General features: G+C 38.6%; 1 protein-coding gene across 3 annotated transcripts in view; it reads right to left on the bottom strand.

Annotated features, from left to right (window-relative positions):
- KCNK2 (potassium two pore domain channel subfamily K member 2) overlaps positions 1-18,266 on the bottom strand; it is a gene marked incomplete at its 5' end in the record, with an annotated part of 214,684 nt that overhangs the window by 122,675 nt on the left and 73,743 nt on the right. The gene's annotated exons all lie outside the window — the stretch shown is intronic.

The raw sequence follows: 18,266 nt of genomic DNA on the forward strand, positions 1-18,266 counted from the left end.
GATTTTAAAAGGAGTTCTTCAAGTTGAAGTAAAAGGATGTTAAAGAACAACAAGAAAGCACATGAAAGCATAAACTTAACTAGTAAAATCAGGTTGACAAATAGAGAGTACTGTTGAACTGTAACAGTGACATATAAATCATTTTTAATTCTGATAGAGAAGTTAAAACATAAGAGTATAAAAATAACTGGAACTAAAAAATGTGTTCATGGATTCAAAATTAAAAGTGTGACTTGTGACCTCAATAACACAAAATGATTGAGGAGGGAGAAAAAGAAGAGTTTGGTATGTAATTGAAATTAAGTTGTTATCGGCTTCAAATAGTGTTGTAATGACAAGATGTTTCATATAAACACCATGGAGACCACAAAGAAAATACCTACAGAAGATGGTCAAAAGCAAAAGGGAAAGAAATAAAAAAATACATGATTACCAAAAAAATCAGCAAAAACTAAGATGACAGCAAAGGATGAAAAGAGTGACAAAAAAGTTACAAGACAAACAGGATACAATTAACAAAATATTAATAGGAAGTGCTCTCCTATCAATAACTATCTTAAATGTAGATGGAGTCAAAGACATAGCCAAAAGATACAGAGTGGCTGAATGGATTTTTAAAAAAAGATTCAACAATAAGATTCTGTCAATAAGAAACCACTTCAGATTAAGGTGATACCTAGACTGAAAATGAAAAAGTAGAAAATGGACTTTCTAGGCGAATGGTAACCAAAAGACAACATGTGTGGTCATACTTTTATCAGATAATATAGATTTTAATTAAAAAACTGTCACAAACAACGAAGAAGGGCTTTATATAATGGTAAAAATTCCTTGGGAAGATATAACAATTATAAATATATATATGAACCCAACATTAGAGTGCCCAAATATATCAAATATATATCAAAAAACCACTGACAGAACTGAAAAGGGAAACAGCAGCCACACTGTTACAAGAGGAGTTTTCAATGCTCCCAGTTCAATAGCGGATTGAATACTCAGACAAAAGATCAATAAGGAGACAGAAGACATGAGCAACACTGTAACCCAAGTGGGCTTAACAGACATACATGGAACATACCACTCAACAAAAAGTATAAAGATTATATATATATGTATATATGTATATGTATATATGTATATACATATACATATACATATAAAAATAAATAATTTGATCAAGCCCACATGGAACCTTCTCCAGAACAGATCACATGTTAGGTTACAAAAAAGTCGTTTAACAAATTCAAGAAGACTGAAACCATACCCAGTATCTTTTCTGACCAAAAGGGAACAAAAATAGAAATCAACAGGAAAAGGAAAACAGGACAATTCAGTTATGTGGAAATTAAACAACACATTCCAAGATAACCAATGGGTTAAGAAGAATGGGTCAAAGAAGAATCAAAAGGGCAATCAGAAAATGTCCAGAGACAAATGGAAATGAAAACATAACAGACTAAGACATATGGGTTGCAGCAAAAGCAGTACTAAGAGAGAAGTCTACAGTGGTAAACTATATTAAAAAGGAAATATCTCAGATGAAGAACCTAACTTTACACTTCAAGGAACCAGAAAAAGAACAAACTAAACTCAAAGTTAGCAGAAAGAAGGAAATAATAAAGATGAGAGCAGAAATAAGTGAACAAGAGAATGAAAAATCATAGCAAAAAATAAACAAATGGAAATACAGATAAATGGAAACAGATGAAGTGCTAAAGAGGGGCAGAGGCTAGCTGACAAATAGACGTTTAAAATATAATTACACTTTTCAGATCACAAAAGTACGATAAGCCTTATAAATTCAAAATATACCAAAGAGTAAAGATGAAGACACAACTCAACTATAGTATGATAGATTTCAAATTACTTCCTTTGTAGGGATGTTCTGTTCATGTTTTTGTTTTTGTTTTTTCTTCTGTTGTGTTTAATTTTATTGATTAAAAGACATAGTAAACTGAGGATAAGAAGTATTTTCCTTTCACCTTTACTATAAATACCTCCCAGTTTATTATTTCTGTTTTGTATAGATGTTCTTAGTAAATTCTACTCCCCTGTAAAAAACAAAAAACAAAGAATTGTTTTTTTAAAAAATAAATGGACAAACCTTGTTAGACTAAGAAAAAAATAAGAAATCTCAAATTAAATAAAATCAGAAATAAAAGAGTAAACATCACAACCAATGCCATAGACATATGAAGGATTAAAAGAGATTACTATGAAAAATTATTCTCAACTTAGAATAGATAAATTCCTAGAAACAATCTACCAACACTAAAAGTCAAGAGAAAACAAAATATGTACATACTTAAACTAGTACGAAGATTGAATGAGTAATCAAAACTTCCCAACAAAGAAAAGTTCAGGGCCAGAGGATTCACTGATGAATCCTACAACACATTTAAAGAATTAACACAAATCCTTCTTAGACTCTTTAAAAAAACTGAAAAAGAAGGAACATTTCCAAACTCACTTTACAGAAGCAGCATTACTCTGATGCCAAAGCCAGACAAAGAAAAGTACAAGTAAAAACTACAGGCCAATATCCCTGATGAACACAGATACAAATATCCTCAACAAAACACTTGTGAATTGAATTCAACAGCACATTAAAAGGATCATCCACCGTGACCAAGTGGGATCTACTGCTGTGATGCAAAGATGTTTCAGTACATGAAAATTCATCATACGATACACTGCATTGATAGAACAAAGGATAAAAATCACATGAACATCCCTAGAGAAAAAGCATTTGACAAAATTCAATACCCTTTATGATAAAAATTCTCATCAAACTAGAAGTAGAAGATTACCTCAACCTAATACAAGCCATGTATGAAAAGCCCATTCCTAACATTATATTCAACAACGAAAAACTGAAAGTTTTTCTTCTAAGATCAGCAACAAAGTATAAAACTCACTCTGATTACTTCTATTCAACATACTACTGGAAGTCCTTGCTAGAGTAATTCAGCAAGAAAAAGAAATACATGGGATTCAAATTGGAAAGGAAGAAGTAAAAGTATCTCTGTTCAAATTATGTGATTTTATATGTTAAGAAATTAATTCAGCAAAGTTACAGAATACAAAACCAACAGAAGAATCAGTGTATTTCTATACTTAGAGTGAATGATCCAAAAGGAAATAAAGAAAACATTTCCATTTACAATAGCATCAAAAAGAATAAAACACTTAAAAGTAAATATAACAAAGAAGTGAATGATTTGTATAGTAAAAACTACTACATTTGCTTAAAGAAATTAAAGAAGACAATTAAATAGAAAGAAATCCTATGTTCATGGATTAGAAGACCTTATATTGTTAAAATGTCCATATTGCCCCCAAATGATCTACAGATTCAATGAAATCCCCATCAAAATATGAATGGCATTTTTTTTTCAGGAAAAATATCCTAAAAATCATGTGGAACTACAAAGGACCCCACATAACCAAAATAATCTTGACAAAGAACAAAGCTGAAGGCCTCATACTTCCTGTTTTTAAAACATATTATAAAGCTACATTAATCAAAATAATATGGTACTGGCATAAAGACACATATAGACCAACATTACAGAACAGAGCCCAGAAATAAATCCATACATATATGGTCAAATATGGTCAAATGATCTTCAATAAGACTATCAAGATTATAAATGGGGAAAGGATAGTTTCTTTAGCAAATAGTGTTGAGAAAACTGAACGTCCATATACAAGAGAATAAAACTGGACCTTTATCTTACATCATATATGAACATCAACTCAAAATTAAAGACTTAAGTGTAAGACCTAAAACTATGAAACTCCTGGAAGAAAACATAGGAGACAAGCTTCATAACTTGGCAATGTTTCTTGGAAATGTTGCCAAAAGTGCAGGTAACACAGAAAAAATAGGCAGGTGGTGGGGTGCCTGGGTGGCTCAGTGGGTTAAAGCCTCTGCCTTTGGATCAGGTCATGATCCCAGGGTGCTGGGATCAAGCCCCACATCAGAATCTCTGCTCAGTAGGGAGCCTGCTTCCCCCTCTCTCTCTCCCTGCCTCTCTGTCTGCTTGTGATCTCTGTCAAATAAATAAATAAAATCTTAAAAAAAAAACCAGGCAGGACTTCATTAAATTAAAAATCTTCTTCTCAGCAAAGGAAATAATTCATGGAGTGAAAAGGCAGCTTACAGAATAGGAGAAAATATTTGCAAACCATATATTTGAAAAAAGGCCAATAATATCCAAAATATGAAAGGAATTCTGACAACTAGATAGCCAAAAATCCTCAAATAACCTGAATAAAAAGAAATTAACAAAGAACTTGATTAGACATTTATCAGAAAATAATATAAAAATGGTCAACAGGTATATGAGAAAAGGCTCAGCTTCACTCATCATCAGGGAAATGCAAATCAAAAGCACAGTAAGATATCACCTCACATCTTATAAGATGGCCATTATTATAACAAATGAAAAACAGAACAAAACAAGTGGGAGCAAAGACGTGGAGACACTGGAACACTTGAACACTATCGGTAGGAATCTAAATGGAACCACTGCTATAGAAAATAGTGAAGATGTTCCTCAAAATTAAAAATGGAACTAGCTTCTGGTACAACCATCCCACTTCCAAATATTTGCCCAAAAGAATTGAAAACAGGATCTCAAAGAAATATTTGCATGTTCATTCTGGCATTATTCACAATAGTCAAGAGGTAAAAACAATAGAAATATCTATCAGTGGACCAATGGACAAAGAAAATGTGGAATATACATACAATGGAATATTACTCAGCCTTAAAAAAGAAGGAACTGCTGTTACACGCTACAAAATGGATGAAGCTCTGAGGACTTTAGGCTAAATGTAATAAGCCAGTCACAACAGGACAAACAATGATTCCATTTACATGAGGTATGTGAAGTAGTCAAATTCATAGAAGCAGAAGGTAGAACAGTATCTGCCAGGGGCTGGGGGGAGAGGGAAAAGTGGAGTTACTGTTTGATGTGTACAGAGTTTTAGAGGAAGATGAAAATCTGCTGTACAATATTGTGCTTATGGCTAACAATACTTTGCTATGCACTTAAAAATTTGTTAACAGAGTAGATCTGGTGTTATGTGTTATTTACCACAATAAAAGAATGAAATAAAAGATAAAATCCCTGACATCGAAGAATAGTTTTAAAGGACTATGGTACCCCCTTAAAATAGCTTACTACAAGGCCTCTGAAAAGGGTTCCATAAATCTATCATTAAAGAGATCGATATATAACACATGACAAAGTGAGACAACAAGGATATCAAATATGTATTATAAAATATAACTTTGAGAGGAAAAAAAATCCCATAGTCTAATACAGGGCCAGGTACACAATAGTCAGAATTCAATAAATAGTAAGAATCCAATAAATATTCACTTAACAATAGTAAGAATTCAATAAATATTCACTTAACAGGTGGAATTCATGGAATTTCCATTCGTTTATCAGATAAATTTTTTTAAAAATCTAAGTTCTTTTACTTCTCTTTTCCTACTGCATTTTTATCACCCTTTGACTTAAAGACTTAATCTTGGAAACAATCCATGTATAACTTCATCTGGCAACTTTGGTGGCAAGCAGCTTCATGAGGACACTGCTCACTTTTTTTCCTTCAGATTCAGGATTCCCCTAATCCTAAAATTCTTAAGATTTTCAGTCATGCCTTCAGCATACGAGGCAGCAAAGCAACGGTAGCAGGAAACCTGAGACGATAAATACAGAATCATGAGTCATATCTCTGTGGGTCCACAGACTGTATGCAGACTGCAGCTCCGGAGGGCAGAGAATAAAATATCTTGATTACTTAATTCAAGAAAATAAAAAAAAGTTGGAAGAGCATGCTCATATTTACAAGAGCAAGGGAAAAAAAGAGAAACTGGTGGAAGGGAAAAGTCTGGTGAGCTCGAAGTCATGGACCCAGTGGTTGTTCCGTCACTAACTGGTAGTACGCTCTTAGGAAAATGATTGAAGAGTTTATTTTCTCAGTTCTGAAATGACAGAGTTTGATGAGACAATAGGTACTGTAGATTCCACGTTCTAAATTCAACGAGTGTATTCCTTAAAATGTTATATGCAAATAATTCAAAATGCATTAGAGTAAAATTTTACTGATACTTTCTATAACTCCCTACCTTTTAGATACAGTTAGCCCGTGTGCTTCTTCTTCACATTTTCTTTTAGACTCTAAGACACACATCCTAGTTTGGTTTATAGATGAGAGTGACTTATTTTTTTCTTCTCCCTCAAGCAGGGAAACTCATTTAGGTCCCTATCAAGATGGCTACCTGAAGCAATGTAATCCTGTAACAGGAAAGACTCACGCCAAGGAGTCATAAATGCAAACACCCAAAAATACACATAAGCTCTCTGCAGGTCAAGAAACAATAAAGCTGTGAGGTGCTGAGTAATGGAAAGTAAGGCAAGAGCTCCCGTCCTATCAAAAAATACTTTTTGCATAACAGCACAGTACAGCGTCTAAGAAAAATATGCCTCAAGAATGATATCATTATAATAAAGTAAGATTACTGACAATTTTAATTAAACCAAATCATTTAAAACTAGCCTCACGAAATAGATTTTCAGGCCAGCTCAAAGCAAGAGCCAAATGTCATCATCTGATAAAACATCCTCCAGAAATGAAAACACTGTGAAGCTTTGGAACTTGTTAACCAAAGAAAGAAAAGGGAAAATTGTATTTATTAAGGAAAAAGGAATTGCCCAATCATTTGTAGTAGCCTGTAAGCTGTAACATGCCCAAAAATATCAACAGGGTTGTGGAAGGGTTTAAATAAAAAAAAATAAACTTGAAAAGATAGTCAAATAAAAAATCTTTTATCCTCAAAGAGAGGCTTAGAATTTATCTTGAGAAAATTAAAATAAAATAAAGCACTTCTGCAACTGAGAGCCCATGAAAAAGATTCATCTAGCAATTATCTATGCTCGTTAAAATTATCTCCACAAGGAATCTTAAACACCTCGAATATCTAGTATCAGCTTCAGAACCCTCAACGGGCCACCTCCCGTCTCTCTTTATCTTCCCCCAAAGTACACATATTACCTGGGTCATCACCCTTGAGTGCCTCTTTCTGAAAGTTGAGAAGAGTGGACAGTCTTTTCCTACTAGCCCAAACCCTGTCTGCCCCCTCTTAGGCTACTTTTAAAAAATACTTTCCAAAAATCAACTTTCATTGAAATGTCTTCAACTAATCTCTTTTTATTTGATCTCACCCCCTTACCAAGCCAGCAGAGTGTTTACCTAGTTACTCCTTACTAGCATAGCAGCTTCATGATAGCACGACTCTTGTCAGTGTGCTGTGTTGTGATCCACGCGTATGATGCCTCTGCTTGGAACAATTCCTTTCAAGACATATTACATACAGGATGAATAAATGAACGAATGTGCATTTTAACTACTTCTTCCTTTAGAGGAAGAGACCTTCCCACCAACTGTCTTATTTCACGTGTCTACAAGTGCTAATATGTTATCTGAACATGACAGGTGAAGAAAAAAGCTTTAATGTCAAGGGTGAAAAGACATCTGCCATATTCACTGGCTTCTTTGCTCAAGAAACACCTAGGTCCTGATCACTTGAGATGCTGCTGTGCAAAGCTATGCTGCCCATTAAAGATCCTACTTCATAAGCATTTCCATGGCCATCCATTTGAAGGAAAATAAGACCTTCCCTTTACTCGCCATGCAAAATAAAATGGAAGCACTCTAAATCCATGAAGAAGAAACTCTGCTTATCCTTTTTAGTCTGTACGGGCTTGCCCTGCTTGGAAATCTGTTTGTGAATCCTGACCACATTGTCACCTGATGGGAACCACCCATGACCACAGATCCACAGTGTGGTGCTCTTGGGTTAACACAAAACCTCCCTGAGAACTCCCCTTCCAATCAATCTGGAGGAGCAGTGAGGTATCTCTGCTCTCGGGGTTAACACCAAAATATCTCAGTGGACACAAACCAGCACCTTTTCACCTATAAATTTCAGAACCTACTTCCCTGGGACCATTAATATCACCCTGGTGCTGAAAGCATTTCCTATCCAAGGAAAGAGGGGTTCATTCCATTGTATCTGTCAGTTAGATCAGATATTTTCTAACCAACCTCTATAGTAGATGAATAATAGTGACAGGAAGGGAGACTTTTTCATTTGCCCAAAAAGAACGCAACCTGTTTTAGCAATTACGAGTTTCTGATGAATCCCCATATTCCTCTAAGTGAGTTTTAGCAAAATAAGAACAGATGCATAACTGTAAAAAAAGGAACTTTACAATAGTCAAGAAACTGTGCTGGGATCCTAAAAATAGAAAATTTAAGAATTAAAGGCTCCTTTCCCTGCAATGTGCATCAATGCAAGCCATGTGATCACGTGACGGTGTCTATGGAGACTCTTTCCCTTTTCCACTGTCCTGACAGCCATTGCCTTGTGTATTTCTCAAAGCTCCCTTCTTTACTTCATCACCAGAGAACACATTATACTTCACGAGTGTCTGGGAAATTCCATAGGTACCCCTAAAAAGGAATATATCCTTTTTAACTTAACAGTCTTTGAATATTGGCATTTTCACTCAACATCATTACAGACTGAAGACACGCTAATTAGAGCTCTCTCACATATAACAATAAATTCTAAATAAACTGGAGTCTTCGGAGAAAAACCAAAGGCAATATGAAGTGAAAGCAATAAAGGATACTTCTGAATACATATGCAAGCTAACTGATCATAGGGGGAAAAAAGAGCCATTCTGCGTAGAAGAAAGTACGTTTCGACAATCAAATAGGTATTGTATGGGGGTATATAAGAACATAAGAAAAATGAATTCACAAAACGTTAAGGAGTCATAAAAAGATTATCTTCTGAACACTGATAAAAAAATTATCCACTATATAAAAATGTTCGGTTACAGGGGCGCCTGGATGGCTCTGTCGATGGAGTGTCTGACTCTTGCTTTCAGCTCAGGTCATGATCTCAGAGTTGCAGGATCGAGCCCTGCGTTGGGCTCCAGGCTTAGTGTGGAGTCTGCTGGAAATTCTTCCTCTCCCTCTTGCCCTGCCCCTCCCCACTGCTGGCACACACACTCTTTGTCTAAATAAATAAGACCTTAAAAAAAAAAAAAGGTTTGGTTACATATCTAAAAAATAAAAAAAGTTTTTGCACAAACAATGAATTTTGGAACACTGAAAAAAATAAAATTAAATTTAAAAAAAGGTTTTAACAGTTTTCAAAAATGTAGATTAAATAAATATATATTTAAAGGGATCAATGTAAATGTAGGAATATATTATGCAATGTTTTAATTTAACGCTAAAAAGGAGAATATCAAAGTGTGGGAACAGCATCATGATTCTGAAGATTGTGAAATGCCTAATGTTCAATTAAAGTTTTAAAACCTTGCAAGCCTGGGTGAAAAGGCAGACAGAGTACAGATGAGGGTAGAGACTCGTCCTCGTTAAGTGAAAACTAATGGATTTGGGAGAAAATAAACCCACCTCCCCTTTTCAAATAGTGTTTTCATTAATCTAGAAGAAGCCTCTGGAGTCCCTGGGACTCCGCCGGAGGACATTACCCAACAATGCCAACACAGGAAAACACCAGGCATCACCAGAGAGGTAACAGAAATAAAACAGGGCCGGGGGGAAGAAAAGGAAAAAGAAAGAATTAAAACAGAAAGCTCCTTTTGTGCTAAGGTATGATCCCTCCTCTTCTGGAATACCGCCCACAGCTCAAAGCGACACTTATCAAAGTTTTAACTGAGCAGAAAGCCGTTCCAAAAAAAGATAAGTAAAATAATCAAGGGGCCAGTCTAAGTGCTAAGGAAGCGACGACAAAACAAGACTCTTAGAAAGCAGAGACCCAAGACACACATCACCGTAGAGCGTCAAGGTCCAGGGAGCTGAGAATGAAATCTCCAGGGGGTAGGGGGTAAAAATAAGGGTGATGTCACTATCTTTAGATGGGAATCACATGACTTAGTTCACAAAATTCACCAGGCAATGGTCTTAAACTTTGTAAAGGACGTAATTTTATGAAAGATCAAATGAAAAGGGAAACTTTATTGAGAAGCATGTGCGACACCTATTAGAGAAGGTCTTACACCCTGAAATGTGGTCAAATTCGAACAGTCCAGAGAAGTAAGTTTATGTATATTAGATCCGTGCTGGATTTTTTTCATACTGTCATGATGCCCAGGGTATAGTCACCCCTTCTAAAGATGGTTTTAGAAAGGGAATTCTGATACTGTGTTCACATGTCCATCAGTAGCATAGTTAAGGGCAGAACTACTGAGCTAAGATGAACTACTGTTTACTGTTCTTGATCCAGCCAAGATGTCAAATGTTCGTAAAAATAAAGGGCAGAGAAATAGCAGAAAGGGATTACAAAATATCATCTCATTCTCTTACTGATAAAGATATTAGCTAAACTATGTGGATATTTAAATAATATCTAAATTCAAGACTTGAAATATTCCCCAAGTATCCCCAACGTAACAGTGAGCAAAAAATGGAGGTGGTAAGAGGACATGCATACGTGATCCCACACGTGTAAAATTCTGTGTGGAAATATATGTATGTGTGTGTGCATGCATAGACACATACACACACACGAGAGGTGCTGGCCAACTCTAGGTGGAGGGATTTCAGATATCTGCTTTTTTCTTTGTACCTTCTCATATTACTTGGATTTTGTACAGGACATTTTTGTTACTTTGTGAATGCCAGAAGGCAAGAAGGGGTTAAAAAGAAGTCTTGTAATCCTATAAGCAGAACATTAACTGTGTCCCTGAAACTATTTCCCTTTGCTCCTTCTCTTTCCATCCTGATCTGTCTCTTCCAGGTAAGACGTTGTCCAGCTTGAAATCGCCTTCTCTGACGTACGTTGCCTGTTCATGCCTCAGCACGACTAGCGCCTGCCACGCAAGTTAAAGCATAATGTTTTAGCTGCTTATTTGTGGCCTCATTATTGGGCTCTAGTTTTCCAGGACTATATACTTTGCACTCACAACTACAGACCTGCTTCGCCTTCCACTGCTGACCTTTGCTAGTAGGAGCCCAGAGCAAAGACATGCCCCGGCAACTCAAAAGGCAGAGCGTGCATCCCAGGTGCATGGGCTGGAAATCTGATTTGCTTGATAGGAATAGGAGGGGAGTCCAGGGTGAGAAAACAACAAAATATAGTTTCTAGAGAAGTCTTCTGGTACAGGGGACACGAGTTCTAGAGTCACCTGAACAGCACCTCTACCCTTCTAACGCTTGCTGTACCACTTGGAGCATCTCAAGATAAAAAGGCTAAGAGGGACTTGGGTTTAACATTCTGTGCCTCAGTTGACTTACCTGCAAAAGGGAGAGGATGAAGCCTAATCTGCTTCCTGACCAGACGAGAGAGAGACAGAGTATATGGCAGGGCTTCTAGAAAGACGCAGACTCAGATTACAATCGTATTGGACAGCTATTATCACTAGACACTGTGTTGCACACATTCTTATCTATGAGGAAGGCACTGGAGTTGGAGTCAAAAGAAAGAGTCTGATCAAGGTGCCATTTTTTTTCTCCTGCTGAACATTTTACAAATGTGAATTAAATATATATATATATATCTAAGAGATGTGGGAATTAAATAATGTATCTTAGAGTGTAAGCGTACAAATCTATGATTAAATACAAACATGTTCTAAGAATTTTAAAGCCATCATCAAAATCGCTCTTAACAGATCTATACTGGTCAAATTTCACTGTAATACTATTGGACTGAGCTTTACATTTGAGTCCTGTTTTTAGCTTAGACTAAATAAATCTTCAGCCAAAAAATATTCTTTAATGTCTTCCAATGTATATGGAGAGAGTGCTTTCTCTCATTTTCAACCACTGCAGCCATCAACTAATGTTCCAGCCATTGTTTTTAAGTAATATTCCTTTTTCATCAGATCAGTTTGAGTAGTATTTTATTAATATACAACACTCACATAGCACTTTCCTTTTTTTTAAACCAATATTAACTAGTTAATCTTCATAGAGCCTTTTGACATAAAATCGTTTCCTGACAAGCTACTTAGATGCTCTATTACAAAAACCCAAGTATAATTAAGAAACAGTGTATAAAAATATTTCAGTTGTTATTTGTTGTACTTACATACAACATTCTGCAAGTCAAGATAGCATGAACATATGGACAGGAAGGGGAGGCAAAAATAAGTTTGTTCGCTAAGACAGTAGTACGTGGGAGAGTCCTTGGGAAACTGGAAATGGACAAAGCTTTCTTAAGACTTCTGTAGCTCCCATGATTCTAAGGCCCTCTTGTAATTCTCAAGACAGCATTCCTGAATAATTATCACCATTAGAGCCCAGTCTTTTATAATGGCTCCCAAACAATCTGCTAAAATAATCCAACCTACTATGTTATCACACATCCAAGAAGATTGCACACTCTATTATCTGCAGTGCTTTTTCCAGAGATTAATCCAAAGGACAAGAAAAGTGAAGGCACTGATAAGAAAAGAAAGCCCTTTTAAAGATTTTCTGGATACTGAGCTCTTGGCATCTCAAATTTAACATGGCTGTGCTGGCCAGAGTTTGCCGAGACTGTTTTCGCTGAAGTCCCTGCATGGAATTGTCCCCTGGTAAAAGAGTGAGACATGTTGACCCAGAGTGTCTGCAAGATTAGGACCCACTTGTCCCCATTATTTATCCATAACAGCATGATGGACAACTTGCACCTGGTCTTGGTGAGACTCTCAGAAAGCTCGGCCACTGAGGCTAGCTACTTGGTAAGAACATGTTTTTGTGACCAGCGGGGTAGCAGAAATCCCGGCCAAGATGTTATTTCGGGCTCCCTGGTCCTGAGGTACCCCATGTACACGTGGGGGGCTTTGGATCTGAGAGAGAAGAATGTCATGGGATGGCCTGGCGGAGGGAGGCCTTGGCTCTGATGCAACGTTTGCCCGTGGTACCCATCTTTACTCGGTGCTATTGGTACGTTCTATCATTTTCCGGCAATGGAGATCTGGAACTCCTCTTATTTTGGGTCCTGCAAATCTTGTTCCATAACTGAACTCTTGTCTAACTGCCACTCTGCATGCAATGTCCAACAACACGAAGGGCCTGACATCCTCCCATCGCCAGTGCCTCTTCTGCTCTCCCTCATGTCAGGAGGGTGGGAACTGTATTCTTTCCTCACCCTTGCACTGCAATCTTGTCCGTTGGTAAATCTCACTGGCTCTCCTTCTAGAATGTACCCAGAATCTGACCATGTCTCACAACTCCCACTGCCACCATCTTGGTTCAAGCCCCCATTATCTATCACCAGGATAATCCCAACAACCAAATAATGGTTCCCTCTGTTTCTGTCTGTGGCCACCTGCACTCTCTTCTCAGCCCAGCAGCCAGAGTGATCCTGGGGAAACAAGCCAGCCCAGGACATTCATCTGTACCAGAAAGTCAACTCCACATTAGAAGTTCCAAGACCCTACAGGACTTGGCCCGCAAAACCTTGAGGTCATCTTCTACTGCTCCCTCCTAGCATCTTTGCTGTCCCCGTCCCTGCCAGGGGCACTCTCTCTTCAGGGAGGGCCTCTCTACGATGGATCCCTCTGCCGGAGTGTTGTTTCCCGGACAGCCACACTGCTACTTTCCTCAGTCCCTTTACTCAAAAGTTGCCTTATCGGTGAAGCTTCCCCAGTGACCTTATTATGTAAAACTAATCACCAATACCACCCAACATTTCCTACCCTTTTTCATTGCTTTATTTTTTCTCCTGGGACTTATTATTATCTAACATACTATCTTCCCTCAGCAGGATGGAACCTCCCCAAGGGCAAGAAGGTTCATCTGTTTTATTCTCCACCAGATGTCTGTCCCCAGGATAATGCACATAGCAGGAATTCAATACACAGTTTTGGATGAATGAATGACTATATAATTAATATAAAACAATGTTTTAGGTTTTGTTTTGAAGTTCACTGGTGTTCTAGAAGGCATGCAGCTCCAGGTATCCCCTGGAAAACAACCAAGAGCCCCAGTGGCCCAGCTACCCCAGGTAGGGAGCAGGTTCAGGAGAAAGCGCACCTCCCTGGTGTGGGTAGAGGAGGCCCTCCTTTGTTAGACGTGCTGATGCCCTTGCTCCTCAGTCTAGATCATTCGGTTACTGGAGCACATCATGCTCCTTCTGCCTAGAACATCTGCTGATCCCCTCGCCTCCCTCCCCACCCCCCACCGAATACTCTGATTCCCATTTAACATCCAGTTTCCCTTTACCTCTTCTCTGTGTCTTCTTAGCTCTCATTAAGTGGTTCATTTCTTCCTCAGTAGTCCAGCTCCAATCTCTTAGTAGCTAATGATTTGGGTGTTTGTTTTTAAGATTTATTTGAGAGAGAACATGAGCAGGGGGAAGGGGCAGAGAAAGAAGCAGGCTCCCCGCTGAGCAGGGAGCCCAATGGGGGTCTTGATCCCAGGACCCTGAGATCATGACCTGAGCTGAAGGGAGAAGCTTAACCGAGTAAGCCATCCAGGTGCCTCTGTGGCTGTGTTTATGGTGGTCTCCTCCACTTGACTTTGAAGGAGGGAGTGCCTAAAGATGTTTTTTCTGATGGTTTCACTTGCCCCAGTACCCAGCAGGAAGGTCAACCCACTGGACGTACCCAGCAAATGCCACTGAATGAAGGAGGAAGAACCAAACCGAGAAGAAGGAACAGCACAAAGAGTCCCCCTCAGAAGGGGGACTCTTAAGACTCTAGACCTGAGACCACATAACCTCATGCAAATGTATCCATTTTTCCACCCCAAAACAGATAGCATTCCTTCCCTCCCTACCTCACAGGGGTTGTGTGGCTCAAATGATAAAATGATTTTTATCAATGTACAGATCATAGATCTTGCTCTACCTTTTCAATCGCAGAACCGATTCAGCAAATATGGAAGTGACTAGATGGACAGCCGGCCATATCCAAAGGAACCATGCCTCTACTGGTTTACCACATTCAAACAGGAGAAAACCAGGAAGTGTTCTCCAAAAAGAATATTAAAACCCAGGTTATAGGGGTGTCTGGTGGCTCAGTCGGTTAAGTATCCAACTCATAACCTCAAGGTTATGAGATTGAGCCCAACATGGGTCTCTGAGTGTGGAGCCTGCCTGGGCTTCTATCTCCCTCTCCTGTTCCCGTCGCCCCCCCCCCACCCCCACCCCTTGCCTGTACACACATACGCTCTCTCTCTCAAAAAACAAAACCAAAAAACCCCCCAAAAACTCAGATTATATACTCCGCATTCATATGTTGAGGAAGAGATATGTTATATAATACATATCACTATGTAGAGAGGACTGCAATTTGCTATTCATTCTACTCTAATATGTGGAATAAGAGGAAGCTTTCCAGCAAAATTAATGCTTATTAATTTTTTTAGAGGCTGTAATACAGGAGCTAAGAGCATAAGCTTTGGAGTCTGTCCACTTAGGTTTAAATAACAGTGCACTCTTCACACTGTTCTCTTGGAAAATTAAGCTCCTTCTGCCTCAGTATGCATCTAAGTTAGATGCAGTTAATAAGGCACTTATCTCATGTGGTTGCTGGAGAATTAAGTGAGACAACACATGTAAAAGGTTAGAATGGTGCCTTGTACATAGTCAGTGCTCATTACATTTTGGCTATTGTTAATGGCATTCACGACTCTCAAAATTTCAGTGTGTCCATATTTTTCCATACTGATGTCACACTAACGTAAATCTAATGGATGGTGAAAATCAAAGTGCTCAAAATACTTTAGCCCTTCGGATTCCTTTGTCTCGACAGCTCTGCCGGCTCCTCCATCCTGCCTTGGACGGCTGATGTCAAGACAGCACTCAGAGGGAAAGCATAGCTGGGATCATGCAGCTGAAGAGGCAACTGTTCTCGGGAACCTCAAAGCTGTGTTCTCGCCCCTCCTCTCCCTCGCCTCCCCTACCCTGGGATGCAAGCACGGCTTGTTAGGAGGTCACCATAACCCGTCCAGAGGTGTGATTAATAACCTGGGGCCTGGGGCCAAATTAGATCCACTGTACCTGACCTCACAGTCTTGACGACCCACTTCCTCCTTCTTCATAAAAGGAATCCAGAAGTCCTTCTCCACCAACACTAGGACGGAACTTCTAACTTCTCCAACTGGTTCCCCCTCTCAGCATGGAAAAACACTAAACCCAGCCAGGACTCCTGGGAATAACAGCGGATCAAGGTTCTGAACCCCTGATCTCTCGTGCTCATAATGCTGTCTGGCGTAAGTCCCTGAGGCTGCTGTGTGTTAGCTCCCTAATCCTTAATGCTGTGATATACCTACTCAGGAAGTTTTAAGGGATGATTACATAAATGTAGGGAAAACCATGTGGAAATTTACGAGAATCATATGAATGAAATGTAATTCTAATATAAGATGTCTGGCTCATTTGCCTTCCCCCCTAGTTAAGCACTGATCTGGATCCTTGAAGCCATGCCATTATAAACATTTCTGCTATCAGAAGAAACTTTATTCGAAGAGAATATAATAATTTATTGAAGTCATGGGGTTCTAAAGATGAGTGATATGAAAATAAATAACGGACTTTGGAATAAACACAAAAATACTTGAGATTTTTAAAAAGTGAAGATTCTCATCAGCAGTGAATATTAAGAAAGCTAAAAGAGATTCCTCTATGGGGTGGAAAGAAAAAGATTAGGTCCTTGTTGAGCTCTGTCTGTATCCATTCCAAAAACAATAGAGCACAAATAATCAGTCTCCACCTCCAGATTGTCTCCACCTGCTACGACCCTCAACTTATTTTCACAGTGATGAATAAGTCTAGGTAGTACAGAACAGCGAGACCATTTTGAAATTCACACAGGGTTTCCTCCAGTGTTGTCCTGAAATTCTGGGCATGTTCCCCCCCGCCCTAAGCCCACCACACTGCTTCAGATGCTAAGGATGGAACTGAATTCTCAGTTCTGAATTCATTCTGAATTGCCTGAATCAGATACTTCAACCCAATACAGGGATGGAGTAGGGGTGGGGGGAAGGGGGCCAATAGGACCGGCAGCAAAGGAACCTAACACTTGGTGACGTCCCCGATGCTTTATAGGGATTCTCTCTTCACAGCCGCCTTGCTTGGTAGGTATTATTTCTGCGTTCCAGACAGATCACTGAAGGCTCAGAGAGCAAAGGTACTTGTTCAGGGTGACGCCTCTAGAAAGCGCTCGGCTGGCGTGTCAAACACATCCTATCTGATGCTACTTCCAAGACAACCTAGAGCTCGTCCTTTAAAACTCTAGGAAAATGGGAATTCCTTAAGATTTTTTAGTACCTCTTAGAACTCTGTGGTACAAAGAGTGAAGGAGAAGTGATCTTAGGGAGAAACAGACAATGCGGTACCTGGGACAATGATATCTGTTGGCGGGTTCACTGTCAGTACTGAAAATACTGTCGTATATAAGTGTCTGAGGAGTCTTTTCAAAATCTAAGTCAAGTAGTTGAGACACAGAAGTGTCTGAATATAAAAGGAACTAAAAGAGGGTAAGCGAATACTATTTTTGATAGATTTTAGTAAAACTTGAGTGAGAACTTGAATGCCTAGTCTATAAATAGAGAGAGGCGTGAAGGGCAGAGGTAGCCTTTGGGGTATCCATGGCAGAAGGGAAATAAGAGCAAAAAGGTCTTTGAATAGGAAACTGGATTAAAAACAGTAAGAACTTCCTCCCTCAATCTACTATTCATTCGAATGATGTGAAACCAAACAGAAGATAAGGAAGAACATGTTCAGATAACGCAGATAATTTTCAATCCAATCTGACTTAGACCAGTTAAGAGAAGTAGGTTCTACAGGAAAATGAGTATCTGTACAATTAAAATGTTTCCCACAACCAGTCAGCTAGATCTCCCCTTGAAAGAACATTCTAGGGCTTTCTTCTGACCAGACTCTTGGTTTGACCACTGAATTGTTTTAGGTAAAAGAAATCCACAACGAAAAGACAGCCATCTCCAAGTAGTCTAACTGAAATGTTTAAATCATTTCGTGATTAGCTTTTATAACAAAGTATTTTCCTCAAGAATGCTGTTCCGCCCGTGATAGAGTACACGAAAACGAAATTATTTTTTAGAATCCCAAAACTCCATTTTTCTGTGTAATAGTAAATTGCTTTTAGTTAGGGTTTAGAGAAGCAAGGATGCATCATCTCTCTAGGCGCCTAAAAAAGGCAGTTTTCAGAGTTATACTTTGGCTGGGTTAAAGAGGTGAGCTGTAACTTGTT

Source organism: Martes martes (assembly GCF_963455335.1).
Source record: "Martes martes genome assembly, chromosome: 15".
Classification (NCBI taxonomy): domain Eukaryota; kingdom Metazoa; phylum Chordata; class Mammalia; order Carnivora; family Mustelidae; genus Martes; species Martes martes.